The sequence below is a fragment of the Lygodium microphyllum genome, chromosome 6 (assembly GCF_053477565.2).
Source record: "Lygodium microphyllum isolate KBCC chromosome 6, Lygodium_microphyllum_v1.1.10, whole genome shotgun sequence".
Classification (NCBI taxonomy): Eukaryota; Viridiplantae; Streptophyta; class Polypodiopsida; order Schizaeales; family Lygodiaceae; genus Lygodium; species Lygodium microphyllum.
Genome location: NC_141140.1, coordinates 125,196,358 through 125,204,653, shown reverse-complemented (window position 1 = coordinate 125,204,653; position 8,296 = coordinate 125,196,358).

Genomic DNA, 8,296 nt, shown 5'->3' with positions numbered 1-8,296 from the left:
CATCCTTTTCCATGCAAAACATGCAAGTTTTAAAAGGAGGCTCGGTAGCATTTTCGTGATTTGAACATTACCTAAGGTACAATCACAATAATCTATACTACATTATTATTGTGACTGTACCTATATCTATATTGTAGTATAGATATAGATATAGATTGGAGTCCATGCAAAACGTGCAAGTTTTAAAAGGAGGCTTGGCAACATTTTTGTGATTTGGACATTACCTAAGGTACAGTCACAATAATAATGTAGTATAGATTAACTCCAATCTGTACTTCTACGTTCTGTTACCCATATAACATTACAATCTCCCTGTCTCTACGTTTGTGTGTGTACATGTTGTGTCCTGTGTTGCATATTTGCCAAACCGACAGCACATATCTATCCTATATGGCCCTCTATGTATGTATGTATGATTTCTTACCAAAGAAAAGACAAACATGGGTGGCACTCTCTCTCTCTCTCTCTCTCTCTCTCTCTCTCTCTCTCTCTCTCTCTCTCTCTCTCTCTCTCTCTCTCTCTCTCTCTATATATATATATATATATATATATATGTAAAACTGTCATGCGATAGCACGACAGCTTCACTTCCCTATCACACAGTAGGTAATGCTACACAAAAACATCACATGATTCACTATCGCATGCTAATGCTATCACACGACAGTTTCACTTCCATACTGCACAGTAACATTGCCACCCTTGAGTGCAAAAAACATCACATGCTTTACTCTCCTCTACTCGCAACCCCTCTATCTCTCTCCTCTTTTACACCTCCCCCCTCTGTATCCACACTCACGCAATCACTCTCTCCCTCCCTCTCTCACCCTCTCTCTCTCTCTCTCTTACACGCATGTATAAAAGGCCACATGCATTTGCATCCAAGAGTACATAAACTCATATATACATGCAATGACCATGCACGAAACTTGTAAACTTGTATCAACGCTTGCTCTACACAACAATTAGAAGTAGCTCTATATGATCCTTAGATGCTACAATGAGAAATAACATTGCTACGGTGAAATGAATCACAACTGAAAGATACTTGAACCACACCACAAAGTTTAAGTGTATCCAAGTATTACATATAGACTCTCAGTATTAATAACCCACACAGGTGAAGCAAAGCCAGAAACTAAAGTTTGTTCTAGAGACTGCGCCAATAACCTTTGATGCCAGGAGGCATATTCCACGGTGGATTCCGTGAGGTTTTACGGTGGATTCCGTAAACTTAGATGACCGGGGCTCATACGCAAAGAGGATTCTTTGTGCGAGAAGTTGATGGGGACGCCTGTCCTTTTCGGGCGTTTCATTAATTTAGTGTATACATGGGTGATTCCATAGCGGGTGATTCCGCAAAATGCATATTAAATTAATAAACGTTTATGAGTTTAGAGTGCGCACTCGTAATAAATTAAGGTTAGGATTTATTTCTAACCAGTTGATTTATTTATGTAGCTGAAGACTGCTAGGTATTCACTTTTGTCGGTTTAATTGTATTATTTTACTAACGATTGTGAATGCTTCAGTTGATGTGTAGAGATAGCAGCAGTGGCGGAGGAAAGCATTGGAGTCTAGCGGGTATTCGACATTTGGACTATATTTTGATAGGCGCCACGCCTATATTTTGTTATGTCTATTGAGACATTGATTATCGATTATTATTTTGTATGCGCTTATGCGCCCGGATATGTTATTTCTATTTGGACATTGAGATTGGGCGTGCCAGACACTATGGGCACCGTCCATTAGCTTTATTTTCCTATTTTTGTAGAAAGCAAACTCAAAAGCTAAAAGCTTGTCATATTTTTGTAATTGGGCTATTATTGAGCATGAAGATTGGAAATATACATAAAATACATGCTTTGTGAAGCGCTCACACAAGGCATGGGGGAGATTGAACCCAATTTGTCTCTTGCCTCTTGTCGTGCATGCTTTTACATGGTTTTTTGTGCAAAAAGGTAGAGTACTTTGTTCTTGGGGACCTTCCGGGATTCACCACGTGAGCTATCTGCGACCGATCTGCGCACCAGTGGTATCAGAGCGAAGCAGAGATCAAGAGCTTCCAATCGCTACCAATCTCGGGCGAAGGCGGAGCTCCAGGAACAAACGGGCTCTACATTCAATCTCGTCGCGAACCGTCGATACAAGCAGACTTCTGGCGATCAAGAACCTCTGTTTCCATTGTCAGATCGCGAAGGACCAAGCTCTGCAGGGGGAGGACCACTCATACACTTCCATCATCAAGTCGTGGAGTTACTGAGATAAGCTCTCTTCATAATCAAGTTAATTATCATAATAAAGCTTAATCTTAAGCTTAGGGAGCTCCAACAATCCAAATCGTCACAAAACGGCTTCATCCCGAGAAATCCGGCGCAAAAAACGGACCCCCCCCTCACGAAATCAACGGTGGCCTGTTAGTTCTCCTTAAGCTTCATAAGCTTAAGCTTAATTACTTAAGCTTAAGGCTTTCTGCAAGTTACACAGGTCCGACAAGTACACAAACTCCAGGTCTCGCACTTCTGAAGTTAAGTTCCGCAAGTCGACAGTAATCAAGTTTTGCAAGTTCTGCAAGTCGGCCTAAGTTCAGCAAGTCAACAACTCTGCAAGTCTGCTAAGTCTGCAACTCTGCAAGTCAGACTAAATCAGAACTGACTAGTGCTTAAAACTCATAGAAGACTTGTTCGTATGCAAAAACTCTGAATTGGAAAGTTGTTCGCAGCAAGCTGTTCTATTTATCTACAAGTTCGTTGAAGTACTTTCAGCAAATGGAGACAGAAATATTGCAGAAATTCTGAAAATTAAAGAAGAAAATACCCAAAAATACATAGCCTTGTAACCCCAAATTTGAGCTACGCTCATCCCGCTAACTGATTTTGAGTGAGAAAGGTTTGTTGAGTTTTACAGGATGACTACCCCACATATGGATGATCCTATGGCTGAAGACGACCTACCTGAGCCTACCATGGAACAAAAGCTGGATCTAATCATGCTACAATTGGAAGAAGAGCGAAGAGCTAGGCAAGCCTTGCAAGCGCAATTGACAAAGCTACAAAGAGCATCCACCGATAAAGAAGAACCTCAAGCTGAAGATTTGATTCGCCGTACCATCGACACCACTCTTGAAGCACAAACCATTCGCAAGGAATCCAAGATAAGTAAACGAAGTTTCAAGTTCCGCATTTTCAATGGCATAAGAGAAGGAAAGACTGTTTTATCATTCATTAGCCAGTTTGATGACTATTTCCATGAGGAAACTTATCCCGAAAAAGATAAAATCAAGTGTGTTACTAATCATCTGATAGACAGAGCATCACTTTGGTGGACTGTAGTCCGCAAAAGTATAGAATGTCTTGCTACATGGGAAGAATTCAAGAAGAAGTTCATGCAAAATTTCCTTCCACCGCAATTTCATGAGAAGGCTATCAAACAATGGGATCTACTACAACAGCGAGATCGTGAGCCTATTCCATAGTATACAGAGCGTTTTTGGAATGCACTCCTACAGTTACGCATGCTTGAAGACATACCAGAGACGACGCATAAGCAGAAGTATATGTCTGGACTTCTTGGACATTACTACGCTGAAGTAAACATGTTCAAGCATGCTACCCTTGAAGACGCCATCTCCTTAGCTCACGACACTGAAGATAAGTTACGCGGAAGAGATCGACGACCACAGCAATTCCAAGCCAACGGTAATTATAGATCTAAACAATTCAATTCCAATTTCAGAAGGTTTAATCCAGGTCGTTTCTCATCACCATCTTTCCGCAAGAATTGGCCTAAACCACCTGCATTACCATCCACTGTCAATCCAAATCCAAAGCCTATTTCACAAGCAACTCCAAATGTACCCAGACTCCCAGCCATTGCAAATAATGTGACCAAAGCTAAGCCAATAGTATGCTATAAGTGTCACCAGCCAGGGCATCTCGTAGCAAATTGTCATTCAAAGAAGCCACCAGCACATATCAACTACCTTGGAGCCATGGACGAAGACGAGCATGAGGATATGCCAGATTTCACTGAAGATGAGGATGATCCTACTACTACTTCCGACACTTTACCAGGTATGCCTACTTCACATTCATTATTGACTATGAAATGTATGGTGCATGGAAAAGAAAGAACTATATTGCATGATGACGGTAGTACCCATGACTTTATTTCAGCAAAATTGGTAAAGGAATTGAAATTGCATACTATACCTACGCATTATCGCATAAAAGCTGCATTTTTAGGCACTAGGTACAATAGCACACAAGAAGTTCAAGATTTAGAAATTCAAATTGGTCCATATATTGAAAGAAGAAATTTCTTAGTTGTCCCATTACAGTCAAGTGACATTATTCTAGGAATGCCATGGAGACACCAGCATAATCCAAACATAGATTATTCTACGCACACAATGAATATTAATTTTCAAGAAAAATCTATTACATTATTTGGTATACATGCATCTCATATTTTTCCACTGCTTTCACATACTCAAGCAAAACGTGCACTACACAAGAATACTAAATCATATCTCATTTGGGTGAATGAATTGCACGCAAAGGAAAATCATATGCATCCTAGGCATAAGGAATTTCTTGCATATTTTAAGGACTGTTTTGCAGAAGACCTACCACCAGGTTTACCTCCATCACGTCCAGAAGACCATAAGATTGATCTAATACCTGGCACACAACCACCTTGCAAAGCACCATATAGGCACAATCAAATAGAGCAAAAAGAAATCCAGAGTCAAGTTGAAGAATTACTAAATAGAGGCCTAATTCGACCTAGTAGTTCTCCATTCGGTGCACCTGTGCTCTTAGTCAAGAAAAAGAATAATACCTATCGTATGTGTATTGACTACCGAGCATTAAATAAGATCACTGTAAAGAATAGGTATCCTATACCTAGAGTTGACGACCTTATGGACAAACTGTAAGGATCTTCTATATTTAGTAAAATTGACATTAAGTCTGGATATCATCAGGTGAGGCTAGATAGATCCGACATATTTAAGACTGCATTTAGGACACAGTTTGGCCATTATGAATTCTTAGTCATGCCATTCGGATTAACTAATGCACCTGCCACTTTCAATAGAATGATGAACCGTATTTTTCTAAAATATCAGTATTGTGTGATTGTTTTCTTTGATGATATTTTAGTGTTCAGTCAAAGTGAAAAAGAGCATTATGAGCATTTATCATTAGTTTTTCAATTATTGAAAGAAAATCTATTGTTTGCAAATCCTGAAAAGAGTGAATTCTTTAAGACAGAAATAGAATATCTAGGTCATATTGTATCAAAAAAAGGAATTAAAGTTGATCCTAAGAAAATTGACGCAATATTGCATTGGCCTGTTCCTAAAAATGTACATGAATTACGCTCATTCCTTGGTCTTGCTAGTTTCTATAGGAAGTTTGTACGTAATTTCTCATTACTTGCTTTACCATTAACCAAACTTCTTAAGAAAGGAATTGTTTATCAATGGTCTGAAACTCAGCAGAAATCCTTTGATTTACTCAAACGTGCATTAACCAATGCCCTTGTTTTACAATTGCCTGACTTTAATAGACCATTCTTTCTAGTTGTGACTGATGCTAGCGGATCAGGAATAGGAGCCGTATTAATGCAAGACAACCATCCAATAGCATATTCTAGTTTTAAGCTGAAACCCTCTGAGCTCAAATATTCCACTTATGACAAAGAACTATTAGCAGTTGTACAAGCATTAAAACAATGGAAGCATTAATTAATGGGTTCAGAATTCATGATAAAGACTGACTAGCAAAGCATTAGACATCTACTTAGCCAACCCCAAATTTCTGACCGTCATATCAAATGGGCTTCCTTCATTCAAAGCTTTCATCCTATCATTCAATACCAACCTGGAAAAGAAAATGTAGTTGCTGATGCATTGAGTAGAAGACCTGCAATTCATAATATTTCCATCATATCTTTTGATTCTTTGATTGCTATGAAAGACACATATCACCAGGATATTACTTTTCATTCTGATTGGCAAAAATTAGTTCAAAATAATTTCATTCCTGTTGATTCATTGTCATATAATGATGGATTTATGTTCTTTGAAAAGAGACTGTGTGTTACTATTCCATTCCGATCTTTTGTTTTGAATGAAATTCATTGTCCCCCATATCAAGGTCATAGAGGTATCATTTCTACATTACGCATGTTAACTGAAGATTTTTATTGGCCGCATATGGATGCAGATGTATCTAATTTCGTTTCTGAATGTTTGATTTGTCAAAGAATAAAGAGACATCATGGTAAACAGTATGGATTATTAATGTCTTTATCTATTCCATCTAAATCTTGGGAACATATTTCTATGGATTTCATTACTGGTTTACCAAATACTAAATCTAACCATGACATGATTTGGACAATTGTAGATAGATTTAGTAAGCAAGCATATTTCATTGCATGTAAGAAAACTTTAACAGCATCACAAGTAGCACAGTTATTTTTGAAAACTGTTTTTACTAACCATGGATTGCCAAAAGTGATTATTTCAGATCGAGATTCTAGATTTTGTAATAATTTTTGGATTACACTGTTTGCAAATCTAGGCACAAAGATTGATTTCTCATTTGCATTTCATCCAGAAACAAATGGACAAACAGAAGCCACAAATAGCACCATTTTAGATCTTTTACGTGCATATACTATTTCTAAACCTCAGACATGGGATACTCATTTGCATTTATTACAGTTTGCATATAATAATACACCGCACACATCTACAAAGAAAGCACCTTTTGAAGTTATTTATGGATATAGATTATCTACACCTGTTGCATCTTTGTCTAATAGAATACAGAGTGCTGATGATATTGCTGTTATGCATAATAGTATTTTTGATGAGGTAAAGGATATGATTGCTAAAGCCCAACAATCATATACCAAACAAGCCAACAAGAAAAGACAAGCCATGAATTTCAAAGTTGATGATTATGTTTGGCTTAGAATAGAAAAGCGTAGACTGCAAAGTGTAGATAGACATCCAGTTGTCAAATTAGCTCCTAGATTCTATGGACCATTTAGAATCATTCATAAGATTAATGACAATGCATTCAAGTTAGAATTGCCATCTCATTGGAAAATTCATAATACATTTCATATTAGTTTATTGAGACCATTTAGAGGCCAATTACCTATCCACCCTGTCTATGAAAACCCACCTTTACTAGAAGAAGAGACTGAAATACTTGAACCAGAAGCCATTATAGACACTGACTACATGACCACTAGAACTAGCCGAAGGTATTCTAGATATCTAGTGAAATTTAAGAACCATCCTGTAGAGGAAGCACAATGAATGCACGCTAGAGACTTAAATGCTTTCCCCACTCTGTTAGCTCCACATTGAGCTAATAGCAATTGAGGTCAATTGCTATCCCACCCCGGGGGTATGATGCCAGGAGGCATATTCCATGGTGGATTCCGTGAGGTTTTACGGTGGATTCCGTAAACTTAGATGACCGGGGCTCATACGCAAAGAGGATTCTTTGTGCGAGAAGTTGATGGGGACGCCTGTCCTTTTTGGGCGTTTCATTAATTTAGTGTATACATGGGTGATTCCATAGCGGGTGATTCCGCAAAATGCATATTAAATTAATAAACGTTTATGAGTTTAGAGTGCGCACTCGTAATAAATTAAGGTTAGGATTTATTTCTAACCAGTTGATTTATTTATGTAGCTGAAGACTGCTAGGTATTCACTTTTGTCGGTTTAATTGTATTATTTTACTAACGATTGTGAATGCTTCAGTTGATGTGTAGAGATAGCAGCAGTGGTGGAGGAAAGCATTGGAGTCTAGCGGGTATTCAACATTTGGACTATATTTTGATAGGCGCCACGCCTATATTTTGTTATGTCTATTGAGACATTGATTATCGATTATTATTTTGTATGCGCTTATGCGCCCGGATATGTTATTTCTATTTGGACATTGAGATTGGGCGTGCCAGACACTATGGGCACCGTCCATTAGCTTTATTTTCCTATTTTTGTAGAAAGCAAACTCAAAAGCTAAAAGCTTGTCATATTTTTGTAATTGGGCTATTATTGAGCATGAAGATTGGAAATATACATAAAATACATGCTTTGTGAAGCGCTCACACAAGGCATGGGGGAGATTGAACCCAATTTGTCTCTTGCCTCTTGTCGTGCATGCTTTTACATGGTTTTTTGTGCAAAAAGGTAGAGTACTTTGTTCTTGGGGACCTTCCGGGATTCACCACGTGAGCTATCTGCGACCGATCTGCG